This window comes from Schistocerca nitens, chromosome 4 (assembly GCF_023898315.1).
Source record: "Schistocerca nitens isolate TAMUIC-IGC-003100 chromosome 4, iqSchNite1.1, whole genome shotgun sequence".
Classification (NCBI taxonomy): Eukaryota; Metazoa; Arthropoda; class Insecta; order Orthoptera; family Acrididae; genus Schistocerca; species Schistocerca nitens.
In genome coordinates this window covers 16139524-16161219 of record NC_064617.1, presented here as the reverse complement: position 1 = coordinate 16161219, position 21696 = coordinate 16139524, and the positions used below count along the sequence as shown (strand labels likewise).

The window sequence follows — 21696 nt, the reverse complement described above, 5'->3', positions numbered from 1 at the left end:
CCTCTTACCAGTGACCTATAAGATCTTGTCTAAGGCACTTTTTAAAAGAGCAGAAGAGATACTTGACAAACAGCTAGGAGAGTATCAGGCTGGATGTAGGAAGGGAAGGTCATGTGCAGAACAAATACTAAATTTAAAGAACATAATAGAAATGAGGAAAATCAGGAACTTAAAATATGTAATTACTTTTGTGGATTTTAAAAAAGCCTATGATTCAATTGACAGAAATACACTGCTTGATATCTTAAAAGAATTGGGACTCGATGCTAAAACAACTGCAATAATTAAAGGGACTTTGACAAATACAAAATCAAAAGTAAAATTTAGGGGAGAGCTCTCAAAATCGTTTGAAATAAAGTCAGGTGTTCGACAGGGAGATGGTCTGTCACCTCTGCTTTTCAATTGTGTCTTGGAGAAGGTAGTTCGAGAATGGAGGAAGGCCATCAATACTAAAGGGATTCAACTAGGGAGAAATCCAAACAAGATCACTGTCGACTGTTTAGCCTTCGCAGATGACATGGCATTGATTACAGATTCACTAGACAATGCCCAAGAACAAATAAGAGAACTACAAAAACAAGCAGCCAAAGTAGGACTACAAATATCCTATGAAAAAACAAAGTTTATGACAAACATCTGTGATACTCCTCAAAATATTGCAGTTGACAACAACACAATACACAAAACAGATTCCTTTAAATACCTAGGAGAGTGGATTACATACAATGCCAAAGAAAAAATAGCTATAGAAACTAGAGTGCACAAAATGGAAAGGGTGTTTCATATGACCAAAAACGTTTATAATAAAAAATCCTTGTCCTGGAACACGAAATTAAGACACTACCAAACAGTGGCCAGACCTGAAGCTCTGCATGCGGCAGAAAAACTTAATCTAACAAGAAATGGAGATCTTGAGAAACTAGAGAAGGTCGAAAGAAGAATTTTAAGGAAAATACTGGGAGCTAAAAGAAACGATAATGCTGAATACAGGTTAAGACCAAACAGAGAGCTATATCTGAAAACGGAGAAACTAACTGATGTAACGAGGAAGAGGAGACTACAGTTTTTTGGACATATATTCAGAATGGATAACAACAGACTAACCAAGCGGATATTCACATTACTCAGTAGCTACACATCCAAGCCAGCATGGTTCATAGAGACTGAAAAGGACATTGAAAATGCTAGAGTTACAATAGACACAATAGAAAACAGAACACATTTCAGAAAGGCAGTTCAAAAGGCAGAACTTCAGGAGAGAAAGAAAATAACTAGACGAAAGTGGACTCAAGAAGAAAGGGAATAACACTCTAAAAGGATGAAGGAAATTTGGAAACTGAAGAAATCTAATACAATGAAGAGTAGCCAAAGTTGATTCATTGTACCCTCCAAATGGGTTATTCGAAAGAAAAAGAGAAAACAGGAATTCCACCAAATACAGCACAGTAACTTCCAAAGCACTGGAATCACGGCTGCAATGCACTTTGGTCAGCCAATAATAGCTCATGGCCAGTGGTTTTGCCAGCCACTGACAGCAGCTATTCAGAGCATAGGAGATATGATGTAGTCAGACAATAGCAACATCACTGTTAAGTAGTGCAAACACAAATATCAAATCAGAAAAGTTAATGGTTTAAATTAATATGCATACATATAGGCACAAGAAAAGCTCAGGTTTCACATATAATACTGATCATCAAAAAGTTTTTGCTCTTTTTTTCTGAGGGTGTACTCAGGTGGAAATCTAAGAGCAAAACTGAAATTGCAGCAGCTGAATATTTCCGACAAGCATGATTACAAATTTCACTGCTGTGCACCGAACATTTAGTGGGTTACCTGGCTGAACGCATGTTCCATCAAGTACTTACTTTTCATAGAAAATTGCACAAGGGCTCACTTCACACTCTTTTTTATAATTATACTTTTTGTCAATGACATATGCATAATTTGTAATCTATGAAAGAACTAAAACAAATATGAAAAATTAACCTCAAAACTTGGTCTTTTAAAGTGTGTGTTACCCTTTGAGAGGTATCAAACACAAATGTGCCAATAAAATATTAAATAACAGTATAAATGGCTAGTCTTCTGGGCCATAATTTTTTCTAAGTGGTTGGTCCTCAATGCTACATTTTGAATGAGAGTCTAATGCTCAATGGCTTAAGAAATTCATTGCACATTCTCACAAGTAACATAATTCATCTTGCATAAAAGGAAATTTACTTTGAAAGTAACACTTCTCAAACCACCATTTGCAATATTTTCCCACGACCTATTACAAATGTAAACAGTTGTGATGTCACACTCACTGAAACGAGGCCCACGAGAATATTGGATTGAAAGCAGTTAGGTGTTATGAAGTTGACAAATTTTGCTGTTGGCAGACACTTTTCTGGGCACTGTGTTTTGTTGTTGTAAATGAAACATTTTCTTTGCAATTAAAGTTTTATTTCAGTGTTATTCCTTCATTTATGTTTTCTTGCTGCAGTATTATTCTGCAATAGTGGGCTTAAGTGGAATTCTATGTTACAGTCATCTGGTCTTACCAGTCAAATTTACAAAAATTTAACTGAAAACTAAAATAATGAAAAATTACCAGAAGTCTAAAAACTTCCTGTGTTTTTCTTGGATTTCTCCTGGATGAAAAACTTCCTGGGTTTTCCCAGATTTCTCCAGATGAAAAAATTCCTGGGTTTTTCCTGGTTGTCCCAGAGTGCATATACCCTGATCCTGCCCTTTGTGAACTGATTCTGCATGCTGTGACACGATGTTGGATGAGGGCTGTGAACTGTCCACTGACCACCACTATGTCTTTGCTGTAACTGTGAAGGTGCTGACTGAGCATTTGGTGGGGAGAAGAGTCCAACTGCTGGTAGGTATTCCACACTATGATTGATGAGGTAGAACCAGTGTCCACATGGAAGTTGACTTGACTAACACCTGCAGGGACAGTTGTTGATCCTGAACATTCCGGGCAGAGAGTAGCACACGGACACAGCGGACCTCTGGGTTTGCCACGTCAGGTTGCTCTACCCGAATGTAATCCACATGCATTTCGGAGAAGGCTCAGCAGACCTCTGCTTTGTGACCTATTTTGCCACACGCTGCACATTTGGCAGGGTGAAACTGACATTGGTGCCTAGGATGCATGATGAAACAGTGAATGCAAGGGGCCAACTGCCGAGGGCAACAGGCTATTTCAATTTCTCATATGGCAGGGCTTCCAGTTCAAGTCTGGGATTTAATTGCTGAGGAAGGCAGTAGATACCTGGTCAACGTAGGAAACGAGGAATGCCCGACAATAGGCGTAGCTCAAGGCATGCTCGAGGCAGACCAGAAAATTTGGACGAGGATCCTTCTTTCCTGTAACAGGTGGGACACAGCAGATGAGCCCCGCAGAGTCCTTCACCCACGGAGTCCATTTAAGATCAGAGTTGCGGTCCGTCACGGATGTCACAGTAATGTCCACCTACATATTTATCAGCCCCTGCATAATGTGCTCCATGTACCACAGGAAGAGGAACATCATCTGTGTCGTATCAAGTGGGTCAGGAACCTGGTGTTTGGCCAAAGGGAAGCGAGAAGATCTGGCCCATCTGTGGACCTGGAAGGAGTAAAGAACAGAAGGGTCCACAGACAATCTCATCACCAAGCTGTAGTGAGATGCCTGAGGAAGAACACATTCCAAATTAACAAGAGAATGGGTCATTACCACACAATAGGATATTAGCTAAACAAAAAATTACTTCTTACAGACTTCATGCAAAACTCAAAGAAACTGATAAGGTATCTGCCTAGAAACACCAACTTAATTAAGATGAAGGGAGGTAAAGACTACTTCAATGAAGTTTCTCACGAAGGAAGGAGAGTGCACTCAGCAGCAGCTGGCCAAAGATACTTCTCACAGGTGATATTGGACAGGTCTGAAGTCTTGATGTGGCGGCTTCAACCAGATCTAGTATTACCCACAACACATTAACTGGCCCAGAGCATCAGTGGAGACATGCCAATGAATGGAGCTGCACTGTTGTAAATAGCCAGTGTGTATTGGTATATGTCTGGATCTACTTCTGCCCATGTGACTCAACAGAGGCAGGCAGATCCTAAGTGAGAAGGACCTCTGGTTGTGCTGCCCCACCATCTATCATTTGCACTACGACACTCACCAGCAGCTGGAGTCCTCAGAAGCGACACCTTGGAGTTATGCACGTACATGATGCTTCACCGTCTGCAGGGTTGCAGGTCCGTCAAGCTTACTGCCAGTATATGTCAAATTCGACAATGATCCAGAACTTCTAAAGAAAGTTATAAATGGTGACAAAACACAATGATCCAGAACTTCTAAAGAAAGTTATAAATGGTGACAAAACACGGATTTACAGGTTGACTTCGAAACTGAGGCCCAATCGTCCCAATGAAAACTGCCTGAAGAGGCAAGATGAAAAAAATTCCACAAATTCGATCACGTGTGAAGGTTCTTCAATTACGATGCGACAGTGCATCACCAGTTCTTGTCTTATGGTCGTGCAGTCAATAAGAAATACTACCTGGAAGTTTTGTGCCATTTGTTTGAAGCAATCTGAAGAAAATGTCAAAAATTGGAGCAAAACCACTCTCCGAAATTGCATCATGGTATTGCTCCTGCTAACCAGCTCAATGCTTCCAGAATGAGATTTTCACTCTGCAGCGGAGTGTGCGCTGATATGAAACTTCCTGGCAGATTAAAACTGTGTGCCCGACCGAGACTCGAACTCGGGACCTTGTTTGGAAGGTAGGAGACGTGATACTGGCAGAAGTAAAGCTGTGAGTACCGGGCGTGAGTCGTGCTTCGGTAGCTCAGATGGTAATGCACTTGCCCGCGAAAGGCAAAGGTCCCCGAGTTCGAGTCTCGGTCGGGCACACAGTTTTAATCTGCCAGGAAGTTTCAGCTCAATGCTTATCCCCAACGTTTTGGCAAAAAAACAAAATTTTTATGTTACCTCAGCGACCATTTCTGCCAGACGTGACCCCCTGCAAGTTCTTCCTATTACCGAGGATGAAGAGAACCGTGGTTGGTTGGTTTGAAGATTAAAGGGACCAAACTGCATAGGTCATCGGTCCCTTGTTTCATAAACACACAGAGCACAGTGAAACCATCCATTAGTCATTCGAAGCACAAAAGAAAAATTCCAGGGGAAGAAAATCCCCATGGTCAATAATAAAGCAACATGGAAAATGGAGCACAGCGACAAAAACAACATAGAGAAGAAAGGCAGAAAGAATTAAAACTGTACAGCAGAGGATCGTGGCTGGCTGATCACGAAAATAAAAGGATGAGCCAGCCACTCTGCAACACGTTAAAACCTCCAGCCTAAAAGATTAGGGTGGAGTCGAATTACAACACAAAACTAATTAAAAGATACAGCTCAAAAGAGGGTGATGTAATAAAATTAAATGGACCTATAAAAGCCGCTTGTGCGAATAAAACTTAAAACCCGATCTGCCATAGAGACATTGTCACCTAAAAGAGATGATAAATCACCCTGGAGATTAAAGGCTCGCCTGAGAGTGGTTAAAAGAGGACATTCCAACAACAGATGGGCCACCGTCATGGTTGCACCACAGCGACAATGAGGAGGGTCCTCTCGACGCAGCAGATGACCACGCGTCAGCCAAGAGTGACCAATGCGGAGCCTACAGAGAACAACAGAATCCCTGCGAGAGGCCTGCATGGAGGAACCCCACACAGTCGTGGTCTCCTTTACTTGCCGCAGCTTGTTGGGTGCAGACAGAGCGCGCCATTCGTCTGCCCACATCCCGAAGACCCGACGGCGCAACACCGATCGGAGATCAGTTGCCAGGAGGCCGATCTCCAATGTCAGTTGGCGGGTAGCTTCTTTGGCTAACTTGTCGGCGAGTTCGTTTCCCTCTATCCCAACGTGTCCCAGGGTGCATATGAACACCACTGAACGTTCACGCTGTTCAAGAGCATGAACAGACTCCTGGATGGCAACAACAATGGGATGGCATGGGTAGCACTGGTCAAGAGCTTGTAGACTACTGAGAGAGTCACTGCAAATGACAAAAGACTCTCCAGTGCTGGTACGAATACACTCAAGGGCACGAAAAATGGCTGTTAGCTCTGCGGTGTAAACACTGCAGCCTTCCGGCAAGGAGTGCTGGTCTACATAGTCCGCATGAGCATAAGCGTACCCCACACGGCTATCAACCATTGAGCCATCTGTGTAGATAGCCTCCGAGTCACGGGATGCGTCGAGGAGAGCAAGAAATTGGCGGCGCAAGACTGCAGGAGGAACTGAATCCTTTCGCCATCGTGAGAGGTCCAGCCGAAGCTGAGGCCGACGAATACACCAAGGTGGTGTATGTGGGTGGACCTGAAAAGCAGATGGAAGAGGCAAAAACTCGAGTTCGCGAAGGAGTGACCTAACACGGATCACAATTGTATGGCCTGATCGCGGCCGCTGGTGTGGCAAATGGACTGCCGCATTAGCGAAAAGGAGACGGTAGTTAGGGTGACGGGCCGAACAACGGACGTGGGCAGCATAGCTGGCTAACTGTTGTTGACGCCGAATGCGAAGTGGAGGAACCCCAGCCTCAGCAAGGAGGCTATTAACAGGGCTGATGCGGAATGCTCCTGTCGCCTGACGACCCCACAGTGGTGAACGTGGTCCAGCAGTTGCAACGCTGAGGGCGACGCTGAGCCATACGCCACACTCCCATGATCCAGTCGGGCCAGCACAAGGGCTTTGTAGAGCTGCAGCAGCGTATTACGATCTGCACCCCAAGTTGTGTTGCTGAGGCAGCGGAGGGCATTCAGATGCTGCCAGCACTGACGCTTAAGCTGACGAATACGTGGAAGCCAAGTAAGCCGGGCATCGAACAGCAATCCCAGAAAATGGTAAGTGTCAACAACCCTGAGCATAGCATCCTGAAGATAGAGCTCAGGGTGGGGATGGACAGTTCGATGCCGACAAAAGTGCATAACACAAGTCTTCGCAGCAGAAAATTGAAACCCATGGGCCCACGCCTGCGCCTTGCGTATGGCTCCCTGCAACCTACGTTCTGCAACACTAATGGTGGAGGAGCTGAAAAAGGTGCAGAAATCGTCAGCATATAACGTGGGTGAGAAAGACGACCCTACTGCTGCTGCAAGGCCATCAATGGCCACAAGGAAAAGGGGCACACTCAATACAGAGCCCTGTGGAACGCCGTTCTCCTGGATATGAAGTGAACTATGGGATGTGCCAATTAAAACGCAGAATGTCCGAACAGATAAAAAATTCTGAATAAAAATGGGGAGAGAGCCCCGGAGACCCCACCCGTGCAATGTGGCGAGAATATGGTGCCGCCACGTCGTGTCATATGCTCTGGAGAGGTCGAAAAAGACGAAGACGAGGTGTTGGTGCCTGGAAAAAGCAGTGCGGATTGCAGACTCAAGGAAGACCAAAGTATCGGCAGTGGAACGGCCCTGATGGAAGCCGCTCTGGCACGGAGCCAGAAGACCCCGAGACTCGAGCAGTCAACACAGCCGTCGACTCACCATAAGTTCCAGTAGCTTGCACAGAGTATTTGTCAAGCTGATGGGCCGATAGCTATCCACATTAAGCGGGTCCTTACCAGGCTTCAGCACCGGAATGATGACACTTTCTCGCCACTGCGACGGAAAGACACCATTGCCCCATATGCGGTTGAAGATGGCAAGAACACATCGCTGACAGTCCGGGGACAGGTGTTTGAGCATCTGATTGTGGACTCCATCTGGCCCAGAGGCTGTATCGGGACACTGTGCCAGGGCGCTTTGGAGTTCCCACAAACTAAATGGGGCGTTATACGCCTCAGGGTGGCGAGAAACAAAAGAAAGCCGTTTGCCTTCCTCCCGGCATTTTAGCGCGCGAAACACGGGCAGGTAATTCCCCGACGCAGAGGCCCGAACATAGTGCTGTGCGAAATGCTCGGCGATTGCATCGGCATCGGTGGATAGTACCCCATTGACGGTAAGCCCTGGGACACCTGTAGAGTGCTGCAATCCAAAGATACGCCGAATCTTCATCCACATCTGGGAGGGTGAAGTACAGGAACCAATGGTGGAAACTAACCTCTCCCAGCACTCCTGTTTCCACCTTTTGATGAGCCGCCGGGCCTGAGCACGGAGACGTTTGAATAAAATAAGGTTCTCCAAAGACGGGTGCCGCTTATGTCGCTGAAGAGCCCGCCGACATTCTTTAATGGCTTCAGCGACCTCCAGAGACCACCAAGGCACTGACTTTCGCCGGGGCCACCCTAACGAACGAGGAATGTTAAGTTCTGCAGCGGAAACAATCACTGCAGTCAGTGTCTCAACCGCCAACGGTCTGGTAGAGATTCAACAGTGGCAGCAGAGGAGAACGTTTCCCAGTTTGCATTGCTAAATGCCCATCTAGGCAAGCGTTCATGGGAGCGACGCAGGGGTAGTGAAAGGAAGATGGGAAAATGGTCACTACCACACAAGTCGTCATGGACTCTCCAGTGGACCGATGGTACAAGCCCTGGGGTGCACAACGACAGATCTATGGCCGAGAACGTGCCATGCGCCACACTGAAATGTGTGGCGGCGCCAGTGTTTAAGAGGCAGAGGTCGAGTTGGGAGATGAGATTCTCGACATCTCTGCCTCGGCCAGTAATCTTCGTTCCACCCCACAGGGTATTGTGGGCGTTGAAATCCCCCAGGAGAAGAAAAGGCGTGGGAAGTTGGGTGACAAGTGCAGCCAATTCGGTCAGGGAGACTGTACCACCTGGAGGGAGATAGACACTGCAGATGGTTATGTCCAGGGTAGTCCTTACGCGGACAGCCACAGCTTCCAATGTTGTTTGAAGGGGCACAGGAGCACTATATACATAGGTAAGGACATACACGCAGGCTCCACCTGACACACTATTGTAAGTGCTACGGTTTCAGTAATAACCCCTGTATCCACGAAGGACAGGGGTCCGCATTGCCGGGAACCAGGTTTCCTGGAGGGCAATGCATAAAGCAGGTGTCATACTTAGAAGCTGACGTAGCTCAGGTAGATGGCTAAAATAACCGCAACAATTCCACTGGAGGATTGTACAAAGCGTGTCCTGTAGGGGCATGCAGGCACTGAAAAGGCAAATTACTTTGCAGGGTCACATGCTGCCACCGACTGAGTGACGGACGTCGCTACGTCCATTGTTTCTGAAGAGACGGCGAGATCCAGGTCATCAGGGGACGCAAAGTGCTCGACCTCATCCTCAGAGGCTGAGCTGACAGGAAGCGGTGGTGCGGGAACCACTGGGTCCTTATCCTTCTTGGAGAGCTTCCTCTTCTCTCTCTTGTCTTTGGGAGGAGGGTTTGCATGCTGGGAGGGCTTTCCTGACGCATTATCAGGAACAGACGAAGAGTGTGAAGCCCTGGCTAGTGTCTTGTGAGACACTGGGGAAGTCCTTGGAAGGGACTCCCGCAAGGGATCCCTTCCGAACAAGTGAGGCCGGAGGAGTCTGTTGCATCTCCGGCTCAGCAGCCGGAGAGGGCTGTCGCCTCTCTGGCTGAGAGGTGTGGACTGACATCCCCGGTTGTTCGGGGCGCACTGCTCCCAAACTGGGCGTTTTGGGAGCAGTGGAAGAGAGAGTGGCCCCCACCAGTGGTGGGGCAGGCGTAATGTGACCATTCTGTGGGCCAACTGTGAAAGGAGTCTTTGCAGGAACTGGTGGCAGCAGTGTTACAGCAGCATAACTCCTCAACATAGGTGTGGGGTTGAGCCGTTCTAATTTCTTCCTCACCTATTGGTAAGTTAAACGGTCCAGGGTCTTAATTTCTTGTATCTTCCGCTCTCATTGGTAGACTGCACAGTCTGGCGAGCAGGGAGAATGATGCTCCCCACAGTTAACGCAGGTGGGAGGCGGAGCACACGGAGCAGTGGGATGCGAAGGTCGTCCACAATCTCGATACTTGGGGCTGGCAGTGCATCTGGAGGACATGTGTCCAAATTTCCAGCACTGGAAGCATCGCATAGGGGGCGGGACATAGGGCTTGACATCGCACTGGTAGATTATGACCTTGACCTTCTCGGGCAAGCAGTCGCCCTCAAAGGCCAGGATGAAAGCACCAGTAGCGCTCCTATTATCCTTGGGTCTCCTAAAGACACAACAAATGAAGTGTACACCTCGTCGTGCCAGGTTCTCCCGTAGCTTGTCATCAGGCTGTAGCAGAAGATCTTTATGAAAGATAATCCCCTGGACCAAATTTAGTGACTTATGGGAAGTGACATTAACAGGTATGTCACCAAGCTTCTCACAGGCGAGTAATGCCCTTGACTGTGCAGATGAAGCTGCTTGTATCAAAATGGCCCCGCTCCGCATTTTGGAAAGAGATGCCACTTCCCCGAACTTATCTTCAAGATGGGCCACAAAGAACAGAGGCTTAGTCCCCAAAAATGAATCCCCATCAGTTCTGTTGCACACAAGGTATCGCGGTGAATACGGCTCATGTCTCTCCGCAGCCCTACGTTCCTCCCAGGGCGTGGCTAGGGAAGGGAACGATTTGGGGTTATATGCCACAGCGTTAAAGTCTACTTTACCGCGCTTAGAGACGTTGGTGGTCGTGCGACCACCCGATTGAGACTTAACCCGCTTCATTGCGGGGTATCCGCCCCGATGCCACCCACTCCGACCAGGGGCTCTCCCCACGGGCGCCACCCAGCCACAGCAAAGGCCACCTGACAGGATGGCCGTTGCCGGGAGTCCTGATGCCCCAGAGAGATGAGCGTCTACTCCTTGGCTTATGTGGGGAGGTGTCAGCTCAGGCATCGGCAGTACGATCCCTGTGTTGTCAGGAGGCTACAACCTAGAGGGTTCACGACGACCCCACCACAACGGGCTGGCTACCATGCTGGATTTTGGGTGCCATGGGAAGTCCATAGGTATCGTGGGTGCAGATGGTGACGCACTAATGATGTAATGCACACAATCCATCAGGGGTGTATGCCCAAAATAAGGGATGGAAGGTGTAGTTACGACGCCAAGACGATAAAGAGTGCCAAGGTCTTAGGGCACAGAGGACTGATGGTGCACCACGTAAGGTGTCCTTCCCCAAAAGGCTTGTACTTCTGTTGAATTTGGAAAAATGGAGGTCAAACCCCAATGGCGACCATCACATTAAAGGCCGAAACAGTTGAGACTCCTTTTAGTCGCCTCTTACGACGGGCAGGAATACCACAGGCCTATTCTTACCCCCAGACCCGCAGGGGGGGAGGGGGGGGGGAACCGTGAAAGGACATCATTTTGCCCCCACTGATGAGATAAAAACAGATCACTGAAGAACACCATAACAAGAAATGGTTCCAGAAGTGCTTCCAAGACCTGAAAAAGCACTGGCCCAAGTGTATTATATCTGAAGGGGATATGGGGACAAAGCTGTAACTGATGAATAAATGACTATAAGATAAATAAAAAAGACCCATTACTTTTTGATCATATCTCATATTATTACCTTTCACACACCTTTCGATGCAACTGAATGATGTACAAAACTTTACAACTGTAATCAGGATATTGTTCCTAAAAACAATACATTTTAAGATAAAAATAAACTGAACAGTATTTCAGAAGTCACCACTTGTCAGCTGAGCAAGATGTCGGTTTCAATATAATGAGGTCACAGCAAGGTCTACATCATCTGTGGTCTAAGAATGGTACTATCTGAATACTTCCAGTTGAATTAATTAACCAGCATTTTTTTTCAAAGGCTATCGATATTCTACTGTCAGGAATCACTGTGCTGGCAGACACAACCCTTTAGTCCTAGGTTAGTTTTCCTGACCCTAATGTAACTGAACCCAACATTACAAATTATAAGAGCCAAAAAACTACCTTACTCAATTGGAACTGTCATGTTCAATATTATTTATAGAAAAATATTTCTGTGGGAATTGTGACACCTCAAGTAACATGTTAAAGATTTCAACTGTAATTTCAGTCATTAATAAAGGAGACAGTCATAAGGTAAACAATCATTGCCCTTTTCCCATTGTGCCCGCTATATTATTGAGAATATGGAAAGGTAAGAGTGCTACTTGCCACAAAGACAAGGTGCCGAGTTGCAGGAATGTAGATATATGCAGATATCGGACATAGTCTTTCATCAGCACACACACACACACACACACACACACACACACACACACACATATGGCCTGGCTCCCCCTTGGGTAGTACTTGCTCTGCTGCAGAATATATCTAGCATATTATTGCTATTACATCCTGGATTTACCACTGTAACATAACTGAAGAAGTCATATGCAGTCAAATAACAGCATTTCCCAATAAGATGGAATCATTCACTAACACCAGTTTGGGTTTCGTAAGAACAGAAACCTATTACAGATGAACTTTCCAGTTTCAATTACGAAACCCTCACATGGTTTAATCAAAAGTAATTTTCCTCTGGACTCTGCACTGATGAGTATAAGGCTTTTGACACTATTATGCACCCACCTTTACTTTAAAAGCTAGAATTATACAACAATACAAGAAATGGGGGGTTTCAATCTAATCTCACTAATTGTAGAATGAAGGCTTTCACAACCGGGTGACATGGCTGTTGATATACTTTCTGGGATGTGAGGTCGTGGTCCAGGACTGCGCTGGACTTCCTCAGAGGCGCTGCTCCGCTGAGACTTGCCGACTGACTGGTCGGGTGTCTGAGAGCGACTTATATATTGTGAGAAAGGGGGGCGTGGTTCAGGTGACACGTGATGAGCAGTGATAATCCATAGCAAAGATAAGGTTGACTATCGATTACCACCTTGTCAAAGATAAAAAATTGTTAGCAATTTTGTAGAGCCACTGTCCAATATCGCTAAGTTTCATAGCCTCCTCTTTCCTATTAAAATTATCGTGATGTTTATAAATTTCAATAGCTTCTCTATATAGCCGTGGATAGTAATTTAACGTTGTAGATAAAACTTCGGTATCCGAAAACTTCACTTGGTTGCTGCCTGGTTGAAGAGCATGTTCCGCTACAGCTGATTTTTCTATTTTTCCAAGTCGACAAAGACTTTTATGCTCTTTCAGTCGCGTGTTTACGCTTCTTTTGGTAGTACCAATATAAACTTTACCACACGTACATGGAATTTTACACACACCACATGTTGACGGGGGAGGGCGTTTATCCTGCACAGATCGCAGTACTTGACTTATTTTCTTTGTTGGTTTAAAGACCGGTTTTATGTCATGTTTTCGTAAAATCTTACCGATCCGATCTGTTACTTTTTTAATAAAATGGAGAACTACTGTATTTTTCTGTCGTTGTGGTTCATTCTTATCTTTTGGTCTTCTGTTCCTTGGACGCAAAATTCTATTTATCTCTTTTCTTGAGTAGTCGTTTTTTTCAAAAGCCTGCTTCAGATGTTTCACTTCAGCATCCAAATGTTCAGGTGTACATATCCGTTCCGCTCGATCGACAAGACTTTTTATGACACCCCTTTTTTGTTGTGGATGATGATTAGAATTTTTATGTAAATATCTGTCCGTATGTGTTGCCTTCCGAAAAACTTTATATTCCAAGCTTCTATCGGACCGTCTCATAACTAAGACATCCAAGAAAGATATTCTGTTATCCTTTTCTATTTCCATGATAAACCGTATTTTTGGGTGAATTTTATTTAGATAATCAAAGAAATCGTCCAAGGCCTTTCTGCCATGGGATACCAACAAGATGGTTTGTTATTAGCTTTGTCTAGGGCTGATTGTTCAAATTTCTCCATGTAAAGATTGGCAATCACAGGGCCTAATGGATTACGCATTGCTACTCCATCAAGTTGTTCATAAAATTCATTATCCCACTGGAACTGACTTGATGTAAGACAATGTCTGAAAAGAACAGTCAAATCTTCTGGAAAAATTTCCGCTATGAAAATCATAACTTCGTTAACAGGAATCATTGTGAATAAGGACACAATGTCAAAACTTACAAGAATATCTTCAGGGGCCAGAGTTAGTCCCTCTAGTTTTTCAATAAAATGACGCGAGTCTTTTATATATGAGTCAGTTTTTCCAACAAATGGTTGTAAACAAGTTGTTAAATATCTTGCTATTTCAAAAGTGGGAGAATTGATGGCACTGACTATGGGTCTTAAAGGAAAATCTATTTTATGAATTTTAGGTACACCATACAATCAAGGGCACATAGCTTCACTTTTCAACGAAGTTCTTTTATCTTCTTTTCGGATAGAGGTAGATGACTTGATCAAATTATTTGTTTTCCTAAGTACACTGGCTGTAGGATCCCTCGCAAGTTTTTTATACTGTCCTGACGTTAAAAGGTTCAAAATTTTCCTTCGGTAATCTTCTGTATTCATAACAACAGTAGCGTTCCCTTTATCTGCAGGAAGAACCACTATTTCTTCATCTGCATTCAAATCCATAAGAGCCTTCCTCTCATCTTTTGTTAAATTACTTTCTAGAGGTCTGCTGTGGCTTAAAACTCTAGTGGTTTCAATTAGAATTACATTCGCGGTTGCCTTAGGGATATTTCGTATACCTGCTTCTATATTCGCGATAATATCTTCAAGTGGTACTTTCACAGGTGTTATAGCGTAATTTCCTCCTTTTGCCAGTCAGTCGGCAAGACTCAGCGGAGCAGCGCCTCTGAGGAAGTCCAGCGCAGTCCTGGACGAAACGTAAGGAGCAGAAAAGTTCTTGGACCACGACCTCACATCCCGGAAAGTATATCAACAGCCGTAATCTCACTAAGCCAATACCAGTGGTAGAAATCACAAGCATCTAAATCTCTAAAGTATACCCTGTGCAAGCTTTTTTAACTATCCATTAACTGTTGCAACCTACATCCATTCAAAACTGATAACTGTATTCAAGCCTCTGTCTATCTACACGAGTGTTTATCTCCACACCCCCCCCAACCTCCCCAATCACCAAAAATTGACGATTCCTTGACACCTCAGAATGGTTACTATCAACAGATCCCTTCTCTTGGTCAAGTTGTGCCATAAATCCCCCCTCCCCCAAATTCAATTCAGTAACTCCTCAATGGCCATTGTATCTACCCATTTAATATTAAACATTCTTCTGTTTTCAGAACTTATACTCTCATCAAGTCTCAACTGTTTTATTATTCCCATTTCATTCCGGCGTAAGGCTACATTCCAGACAAATGTCTCCACAAGAGACTTCCTAATCCTTTATAATTGATGTTAAATTGTTCTTTCACAGATAAGTTATTGATGCTATTGCCAGTCTGCATTTTGTATCCTCTTTAGTTTGACCATCATCAGTTGACATCTTTTCAAGACACTATGCATTCTGTTCAACTGCTCTTCTAATTTCTTTGCCATCTCTCATAGGATTGCATGCTGTCTCTTAACTTTAATTCAATTTCTGTTTCTTTTACTGCTTACTCAACGTACAGATTTAATAACCTAAGGCCCACGCAACATCTCAGTCTCACTTTCATCTCAATTACTGTTTTACTTTCATGTCCTTCAATTCTTGTAACATCTGTCTGACTTCTGTGCAAGGTATACATAACCTTTTGTTCCTTGATTTATCTCAGCAACCTTCAAAATTTTAAAGAGTTTATGCCACTCAACTTTATGAAAAGCACGCTCTAAATCTACAAATGCAATAAATGCTGATCTGCCTGTCTTTAATCTATCTTTGAAGATAAGCCATAGGGTCAGTATTGCCACATATGTCCTTACAGCTCTCTGGAACCCAAACTGATCTCCCCCAAGGTAGGTTAGCTTCCACCAGTTTCTCCAGTCTATTATAACTAATTAATGGCAGTATTTTTCGATCATGATTTATTAAACTATACTTCAGTAACTTTCACATCTGTCAGCACCTGCCTCCTTGGATTGGAATCATTACAACATTCTCAAAGTCTGATGGTAGTTTGCCAGCCTCTTGTAGTTAGTACACTAGGTGGAACAGATTCGTCAAAGTCAGCTTTCCGAAGGGTCTCAATAATTCTGAGGCAATGTCAGCTACTCCAGGTCCTTCACTGCTCTGTCAAATTCTTCTAACAATATCTACAAGTTCATTTCCCTTGTACAGCCATTCTGTATATTCCTTCCATTTTCTAGCTTTCCCACCATCACTTAGTACCAGGTTGTCACCCCTGAACGCCTGCTATTCGTACAGCTGCTTCTCTTTTCTCCAAAGATTTATTTTTAATTTTCCTACAGGCTGTATCTCTTCTTCTCTCTACTCATAGATGCTGATACAGCTTTGGATTTGTCCTCAACCCATTCTTGCTTAAGCACATTGTTGCACTTCCTACCATTATCATTTTCTAGAGACCTGTAGTCATATCCACAGCTTCATTTTCTCCATTTTTACGTTTTCTCCATTTATATATTATATAAAAGCAATCCTGGGTGGTATGTATTCTACAACTCCACAGCCTGTTTAGAGAGGTAAGTCACAGGCTGGTCATTGATGGGTGTGTAACTGGCAACCAATGGTGTCCTAGATGCGCTGCATGAGGTTGAATCCAGATTCAGCAAATCTGGTGGTGTGACGTCGACGTGTGTTCACTATCGTGCTCCTCAAACGGTAAGAATACAATTCAGGTCCCATGAGACATGCAGTTATCCTGCCAGTAGACGCCACCACGAGCAAGAAGACATCAAGCACAAAGGTGTCCCAAATGCAATCGTAACTGATGATGTCATGCAGCTGACACGGGAGAATTGAGGTGCCATCGTCCGCGAAGCCCACGTTCAACAATGTCCGCCGTCAAATGTTCTCTGAAAAACTTGTGCCTGCCCCATCCCTATACTCTGTCATCAGTTCTGCCACATATCATGGCCTATCTTACTTTACAGAGGACATTCTGTGATGAAGTGCGGTTATATGACACCTTGCCATCTACTGGTAGTTTCACCATCCTTTGATAACTTTTCATACAAACTCACTACAGTAGCAAAAGGACAGCTTCACCATTCCTCGCACTCTTTCTCACGTGAAGGACGATAGGAACTTATCTTAATCGAAATCACGTATTTACCCACTTGTGGCCTATATTGCCACTAAAAGTATTCCCACTATTTTCCTTACTGTGTGACATACCTGCATCACCACCAGGCAGCATTCAATCTCACTGTGGTCAGTAGTCATAATATTTTGGCTCGTCAAGAGTATTTCAGACCAAAATTTTCATCACCACCATCACTGTGCAGTTTCTAAGGAACACTTCGTGTTGCCCACAACAAAAAATGGGGTGCAAGGCTATACAAATGAAATGTTTCCTAATCTACAAAGTACACACTATATCAAACAATGGAAAATCCAGGATGGAATGTAACAATTATGAGAAGTAAAGTTGCTACTCACCATCTAGCGGAGATGCCGAGTCACAGAGAGACACAACAAAAAGACTCACAATTAAAGCTTTCGGCCATTAAGGCTTTCCTCAACAATAGACACACACACACACACACACACACACACACACAGACAGACACAGACACAAACATGACTGCAGTCTCAGGCAACTGAAACCACACTGCGAGCAGCAGCACCAGCGCATGATGGGAGTAGTGATTCGGTGGTGGTAAGGAGGAGGCTGGGATGGGGGTGACCCAATTGCAGTAATCTAGCAGGATCTCCAGTCACTACTCAAATCCTTAGGCCCATCCCAGAACCTCTCCCCAGAGTCGATGTCTCTACTCACTCCTACCACTCCCCACACTCCTACCTTCTACATACTTCTTAAAGTTCATGAACCTCACCACCCAGGGCGCCCCATTGTGGCCGGTTACTGTGCCCCCACTGAGAGAATCTCTGTTTTCGTAGACCAACACCTCCAACCTATTACCCGGAACCTACCCTCCTACACAAAAAATACCAACCATTTCCTCTACCGACTCTCCACAGTTCCTGTCCCCTTACCACACTGTGCCCTGCTTGTCACTATCGAGGCCATCACCCTGTACACTAACACTTGTAATGCCCCTGGCCTTACCGCTATTCAACACTACCTTTCCCAATGCCTGATGGATGCCAAACCAACAACCTACTTCCTAGTCGCCATGATCAACTATATCCTCATCCACAATTAGTTCTCCTTTGACGGTATTACCTACAAACAAATCCGGGGTACGGGAATGGGCACAATCCTGTGACAACCTATTCACGGGCCCTCTAGAGGAATCATTCTTAAAAACCCAGTGTCCTAAACCCCTCACCTGGTTCAGATTCAATGATAACATCTTTGCTATCTGGATCGAAGGTGACATCCTATCCACATTCCTCCAGAACCTCAACTATTTCTTCCCCATTTGCTTCATCTGGTCCTACTCAACGCAACAAGCCACCTTCCTAGATGCTGACCTCCACCTCAAAGATGGGCTACATCAGTACCTCCGTCCTTATCAAACCTACTAACCACCAGCAATACCTCCACTTTGACATCTGCCACACATTCCATTCCAAGAAATCCCTTCAGTACAGTCTAGCCAACAGTGGTCATCGCATCTGCAGCGACGAGCAGTCGCTCTCGAAATATACTGAGAGTCTCACTGAAGCCTTCACTGACCGTAATTATCCTCCCAACCTTGTACGAGGATATTTCGGAAGGTAAAGATACACCGTACGCCAAAGGAACAGAAGAGTTTTGGCGAGCAAGTTGGCAACACTGGTGTTAACCCTGAACCATTAGCTTTCTCCTCGCGGTCATTCGGCAGTTGAATGTTGCTTCTGGTTGGAGTAGGTCGTGTTTAAAATGCTGTGCTGATTCAGAATCCCACCAAATCCGAAGTGCGCTCCGTCATACGTTTTCTTCATGCAAAAGGTCAGCGACCAGCGGATATTCACAAAGAAATTGTTTCTGTTTATAGGAACATTATGAATCGACAGACTGTAACAAATTGGTGTCGTCATTTCACTGAAGGTAGGACTGATGTTCATGACGAACAAAGAACAGGTCGGCCATCTGTAATCTCTGATGCCCTTCTTCGGAGAACGGAGGAAGCAATTCATGCAAATAGACGTCTCACATTGAAAGAATTGCTTCAGATCATACCGGACGTGTCAATGACAACTCTTTATGATGTTGTGACTGTCAAGTTAGGGTACAGGAAATTGTGTGTGCGCTGGGTTCCAAAACTGTTAATGGAAGAACACAAAAAGAAAAGGATGGGCTTTGCACTTGACTTCCTCACACGCTATGCTGAAACAGGTGATGAGTTCCTTGATCACATTGTGAAAGGTGGCGAGACATGTGTTTATCACCATATATTTTAATCCAAGCAATAATCAATGCAATGGCGCCATTCAAATTCACCAAAAGCCAAGAAATGCAAAACGTCGATTTCAGCAAAGAAAATCATGGCTTCTGTTTTTAGGGACGGACAAGGCATTCTTCTGTTGGAATTTATGCCTCCTGGAATGACAATTAATGCTGCTGCATATCGCCAGATTTTGAAACGTCTTCGAAGCGCATTCAAAACAAACGCAGAGGAATGCTGACAAGTGGAGTCCGCTTGCTTCATGACAACGCTCGACCTCACACAGCGCTCGTAACCAAAGCACTACTGAAACAATTCAAATTGGACCATCCTCCATACAGCCCGGACCTAGCACCCACCGACTTCCACGTCTTCCATTACCTGAAGTCACATCTTGGTGGAAAATCATACCACGACAATGAAGAGTTCAAAGATGAAGTTGAAATGTGGTTCCGACAACAGGCGGCAACCTTTTATGACTGTGGGATACAAAAGCTTGTGCACCGACTTAACAAATGTTTGGATAACAGGGGTGATTATGTCAAAAAATAACAAATAATCCAGTTAATAAGATGTAACTGATGATTTCTAAATAAATGTTCTATTTAAGGACTGCGAGCCATTGTATCTTTACTTTTCAAAATGCCCTCGTACAAAAACAGATCACCCATGCCTTATCTTTCCACCCTCCCACCACCTCCCAAAGTCTGTGCTCTGGCCACAGAGGAGCATTCCCCTCATAACTCTGTACCACCCAGTACTGGAGCAACTGAATTACATTTTCTGCCAGAGTTTCGATTATTTCTTGTCATGCCCCGAAATGAGAAACATCCTGCCCACTATCCTTCCGACCCCTCCCATAGTGGTATTCTGCTGTCCACCGAACCTACAAAATATACTCGTTCATCCTTACACAACCCCCACCCCCAATCCTTTATCTCGTGGTTCATACCTCTGTAATAGACCTAGACGCAAGACCTGTTCATCCTCCAACCACCATCTACTCCAGTACGATCACTAACATCACCTATTCCATCAAAGGCAGGGCTACCTGTGAAACCAGTCATGTGATCAACAAACTAAGTTGCAACCACAGTGCTGCATTCTATGTAGGCATGACAACCAACAAGCTGTCTGTCTGCATGAATGGCTATCAACAAACTGTGGCCAAGAAACAAGTGGACCACGCTGTTGCTGAATATGCTGCCGATCACTACATCCTTCATTTCAATGACTGCTTCACAACCTGTGCCATATGGATCTGAATTGCACATGTGGGAACTTTCCCTGCAATGCATCCTATGCTCCCTTAACCCTCCTGGCCTTATCCTTTGTTAGTCACTGTTATCACCCACCCAGCCCCTTCCCTGTTCCCATTCCAGCACTACACAGCTGTGACTGCACCACCACACTCACTCAGTCTTTTTATTTCTCTTCTTTTCCACTACTTCTCCCCCCCCCCTCTCCCCCAGTTCTCTCCCACCCTCCATCTGACCCGCAGCACTTCACTCTCTGCCACCCCCAACATACTATCCCTCCCCCTCCCCACTCCAGCTTCCTCCTTACCCTCACCCAGTCATCACTCCCATCATGCACTGGTGCTGTTGCTCACGGTGTGGTTTCAGTCGCCTGAGACTATAATCGTGTGTGTGTGTGTGTGTGTGTGTGTGTGTGTGTGTGTGTGTGTTGACGAAAGCCTTAATGGCCAAAAGCTTTAATTGTGAGTGTGTTTTTGTTGTGCCTATCTGCGCATCAGCATCTCCTCTATATGGTAAGTACACACTATACAAACACACATAATCTGGAAGTGCACAAAATATCCTGCAGTACTGCCATATCAGATGTTGCAAAGGGTGAACAATATAGCAAAAGATGTGTAGTTTCTCAGCAACACACACTGCCATGTGGAACAGAAGACAGTGCAAATTTTGGGTGCCTTCACTAAGAAATGCTCACATTAAAACTATATATCAAACATTTTTGTCCAATGTTAACAAAATTTTAATACATTATAGGTGAATGTATTGGTAGTGCAAAACTCAAGTCGCAGAGTTTTCCTATCACAAATAAAATATTTCCTCATCATTTGTCTAAAACACTTCCTCAATGCAGGATAGTGGATTAGGTTCGAAGCTCTCTTTCGTGGTTACTAGAAACTACAGCCACTGCGATCATACAGTGTGATATTGAGTTTATAGGAACCATTACTGAATAGTGGTTCTATGCAAGCTGGAACATGGCACTATATTCCAGTGGCCACAGCCTGCAACCTTTTCTGGGCTGTGTCAACTGCCCACAGACCAGGCCACAATATGCTCAAATCCTGATAGCCGGCTGAACGGGCAGGACGCTCCGACCTAGCCACTGCAAAGGATTAATGTTGATACAGACAAATCTTCTCTTAAGCCATTTAGTGCTTCTGGTTTTCTGGTTGAAAATGGGTGCCTATACA

At 44.8% G+C, this 21696-nt stretch overlaps 1 protein-coding gene across 2 annotated transcripts in view; it reads right to left on the bottom strand.

Annotated features, from left to right (window-relative positions):
* LOC126251529 (zinc transporter 9) overlaps nt 1–21696 on the bottom strand; it is a 214573-nt gene that overhangs the window by 80739 nt on the left and 112138 nt on the right. The window lies entirely within an intron of this gene.